We start from the raw sequence: 4,548 nt of genomic DNA, 5'->3' as shown, positions 1-4,548 counted from the left end.
GACGGAGATGTAAATCATCATATACAAGCGGGTTGGCTCAAGTGGCAAGCAACCACTGGTGCTATGTGATAGGAAAATCCCAAGCAAGTTAAAAGGAAAATTCTACCGAGTGGCAATCAGACCTGCTCTGCTATATGGGACCGAATGTTGGCCTGTAAAGAAGATTTTTGAACATAAGATGGATGTTACAGAAATGTGTATGCTGAGGTGGATGTGTGGGCACACATTGATGGATCGAATTAGGAACCAAGAGTTTAGGGACAAACTAGGGGTAGCCCCTATTTTTGGGAAAATGCCCGAAAATAGATTGAGGTGGTTTGGGCATGTGCAGAGAAAAATTTTCACCGCCCCTGTGAGGAGAGTAAAAACCGTTATAGTAAAGGGTAAGAGAAGTCAAGGAAGACCCGGAAGAACTTGGGATAAGCAAATAAAAACTGACTTACATGACTTAAACCTCTCTGAGGGCCTGACTAGGGATAGGGGTAGTTGGAGGCGTCATATCTATGTTTTAGACTATTGATGTCCTCTTAGATTACCTTTTGGTGTTCTTGCCATCTTGCTTCTCTCGTTTCTTTTTTATTAGTTTTTTATTTTCCTTTATTTTGTAGTTGGTTCTACTTATTTATAATATTTATATGCATTTAATTTATCTTTTTCATATAACCACGTCTCTTTATCTTTCTCGAGTCGGGGGACTCCTTTGGCCGTGCTCTCCTTTATGGGTACCACCGTCCTTTTCTTCCCAGATCCTGTCCATAGTTTTTCTATGAGCGGGATACACTGGGTAGGATGATGATGATGACGACTAAATGGATGTCCATAACGCTTTCCTACATGAGGATTTGTTTGATAAAGTGTGCTTCCTCCGATTATTTTTGTTTGTCCACTTTACCTTTTACACAATATTAAAAGCAATATTTGAACTTTGATATTTCTAAATACACATCATTAATAATTATAAAAATATATAATAAAAATCTTTAATAAGACGAATCTAACAAGATCTCAAATTACTATATTTTATAATCAATATGTCTCACAAAACCTTTTTAAATTTCTATATCCTAAATTAGATTATTCTAAAGTAGATTAACAAAAGGAAAATTAAGGGGTATACAAAATTAACCCTAGTTTTCAAAGTATGCATCGCATTGAATTGTGTTAGCTGCAAAAATTTCTTTATTGCTTGAAACAAACACCTAAATGTTGGTTTGTTAAGTTGTCTACTTCTTCAAGAATTTCTTATTTTGGTACACTTCTTTTGATAATTCTTTTTTCTTTTATTAGAATGCTCTTGTTCCAATTAATATCCTCATTTATATGGATGATTTGCTTAATTTTGGGAATGATTCGTGTTGCGCATACTGTTTTTAAATAGTATTGCGCCCACGTACTTTTCATATGGATATCAGTGTCCTTAAATATTTTCTCGGTATTCAAATAATGCAGAAATCAAAAGGGTATCAATTTGTCCCAAAGAAAGTATAGTCTTGATATCAAAGGTGAGTAGTATTGTAAGTTAGTTAACTGACTCATTTATTTGTCATTTGTTAGATCTAATTATTTGGCTTATATTCAGCAAATACTTTCTAAATTCCTTAACGCTTAATGTTGCGACTATTGAGATGCTATTATAAGAGTGGTTCGATATTTTAAAGGGTGTTTTGTTCAAAGTATAATTTGTTCAGTTTGTGATTTGTATTTAGGTTTATAGCCGAGACTTTTATTAGCTAGACTATTACTAGTTGACCTCTTACTCGTTGCTTTTTGTCAATTTAATTAGTTTAATTAGGTGAAATTCTCCCATTTCTTGGAAAACCATGAATCAAATTATCGTCTCTAAATTATTGGCCGAAGTAGAGTGTATGTCCTTGGCCATCTTAACTTGTGAACATAAGTAGCTCAAGGATAAGCTTCGTAGTTTGAGTTTGCATCACTCGAAGGCCATATCTTTGCAATATATATGATATCAACCTGCTCTTTATATTGTTAAAAATCAAATTTTCAATGAACATCCCAAGCATATACTGACATTTAACGTTGTCATTTTGAGCGAGATTTTATGCACGATGATACTATCAGTGTAACAACCCGACTTATTGTTCATTGAGTAAACAGGGTCATCACGGGGTTCATTTCCCAAAAAACTCAAATCACACTTCCAAAACTTGAGCAAAGGGATCACCAGCTCCTTCACGTAACTAACTCAGCAAAATCTCAAAACAATCATCTAAGTAAAACACAAGATGATCATACAATTCTCTACAAGTCTAATATAACCAATACAACCAAATCTAATTTACATTTATCCAAAATATTAATACAAAACTACAAATTCCCACGTGCTCAGCTCAATATACATCCTTGGAAATTCTAATCACCTCCGCTAATCCGTTATTCCCGACTGGTTCCGATCTGTAAACAAACTAAATTGGAAACCACAAAGGGTCAGATTAAACTGAATGAGAAGTAACAATCCAAAACAACAAAACACAACAATTCAAATCATAGTTTTAAGAGCAACATCAGTTTTCTAGATCTATGTGCGCACAGGGAGTCTAGCTTGAGAGGTGCTCCATAGCTCTACGGCTATGTCGCTCTCGGGTGAAGCTAGTCAATATCTAAATGACAACTCACTTTAAAAACAGGGAGCAAGGAACAATGTTCCTCAACTCCGTCAATGACCAGCTCGATCCATTGACCATATCATAATATTAACATAAGCATTCACAACAACATTTTTCTCAACAATTTTCAAATTCAAAAGAGCTTTAGTAAAAAGTTTATTTTCAAGAATGTAGTCTGGCCAGACCCTTTAAGGAACTTCTATTACTCACCAAAAAGAATGCTTCAAGAAGCTAAGTCTGGCACTCTGCGATTTACTAGAAGGGCTCCTCGATAATGTCGCCTCCTGATGCATAACAAATATAGCACCACAACAAAGCATACGATACTACAACTAGGTTTACATAGCTCATTGCATATCATCCTAAGAACGCATCTTAGTTCCATCTTCTATTCTAATATTTCTAATTTTAAAGATCGCGCAAGTTCTAACTCCAAACCCCAATATCATCAAAATATAACCTTGCTTTAGTCTAGCTTATATTCTTGTAAAGATCATACGTCTCCAAAATTCCCTTTGTATCCAATTCAAACACTTCTATGTTCGTTTAAATTCATAACCAAGAAACCAAACAAGATTAACAAACTATCCAGATAGAACGCAGCTAATTTACCCATTCAGCTAATGATTTCCATACGAACCCTAGATACTTTCAAGAACAACCAATCAATCAACATTTTTCACCATTACCATAATTTGACAAGGTTAATATTACATCCAAGAACACTGAACTAATCTACAACTAAATCATTCGAATGATCTACTACTAAAATCATAGTCCACACTTAAATTCTCATCATCACATAACTCACTAATTAACACATTTTCCATAAATTTTCCAATTAATAACTCATCTAATTTATTTATATAAATTCCAAAATTCATCAATATTTAGGGCTTAATACATGGTAAAGGAATGTGCTAGTGAAAGTATATCAATGAAAATTAACCTTTATATGAATAAGAGCATAATTATTAAGGAAAGAAATCAAGAAGGATTACCTTCTGTTTGCATTAGCAAGAAACGAGAATTCAAATTCAAAGCTTGATTTTTCGGCTTGGATTTGATGTTTAATCAATCAAGACCAAATCTCACTCAAACCTCCCCCATTTCGGCAGAATGTGGTCAAGGAAGGGAAATTTCGACTGCTTCTACACTTATTGAGGTTCGAATTTAGAGAACAGGTAAAATGAATGCTGCAATTCTGTATTCAAAAAAAAAAAGAAAGAATCGAGGAGATTATACCTTATGGGCTTCAATTCGTCACTTTCGAAAATCAAGCGAAGGACTACGTTTCTTGGAAAAACTAGGCGCGAAATCAGATGATTGAGGACATTGTTGCTTCGAAATCAGATGAAGAAGATGCGTAGAGTTGCGTTTTTCTTTGAAAATTGAAGACAAAGAAGGACGGGATGAGAGGTATGGGTTTCGAAGGTTTGAGAAGGCAAAAAAGGGTTTGATTTTTGTGTTGAAGATGATGATGAATAGTGGAAGGCGTAAAACTGATTTCTAATTCTTTTTATTATTCTTTTTATTATTCATTTTATTTTTTTATTATTATTTTTTATATATTTAATTTTTCGAATGTTACAATCAGTCATTTTGATGTTTCTACTACTATACAACATGACCACATCTTCATACTCCAACTTAGAAGATGTTAGAATTTATTATGTATTTGGACCTATTATACATAATAACATAAGTTTTATATTAAGGTTGTATCAAAATTTTTTGATTCCTTATGCATATATATATCTATCATATAAGAAATAATAATAATAATAATAATAATAATAATAATAATAAATCAAGTGTAAATAGATGACGAATATGCAAATTTTAAGAATGAGAATATATGTATAGGATGGGAATAGATAGTATGTAGTTGAGTAAAATATTAGTCCATATAAGAGATTGG

At 33.2% G+C, this 4,548-nt stretch overlaps 1 long non-coding RNA gene across 1 annotated transcript; it reads right to left on the bottom strand.

The window, feature by feature from the left end:
* Nucleotides 1-2,337: 2,337 nt before the first annotated feature.
* On the bottom strand, nt 2,338-4,087 carry LOC130811150 (uncharacterized). The gene is made up of 3 exons (XR_009041124.1): nt 3,873-4,087; nt 3,629-3,778; nt 2,338-2,426 (listed from the first exon to the last, which is right to left on the bottom strand). It is a non-coding gene; the product is annotated as an uncharacterized LOC130811150 (long non-coding RNA).
* Between the last annotated feature and the right edge of the window lie 461 nt (nt 4,088-4,548).

The sequence above is a fragment of the Amaranthus tricolor genome, chromosome 4 (assembly GCF_026212465.1).
Source record: "Amaranthus tricolor cultivar Red isolate AtriRed21 chromosome 4, ASM2621246v1, whole genome shotgun sequence".
NCBI classification, from domain to species: domain Eukaryota; kingdom Viridiplantae; phylum Streptophyta; class Magnoliopsida; order Caryophyllales; family Amaranthaceae; genus Amaranthus; species Amaranthus tricolor.
Note: the sequence above shows the minus strand (reverse complement) of the source record. Positions and strands in the feature narration are given on the sequence as shown.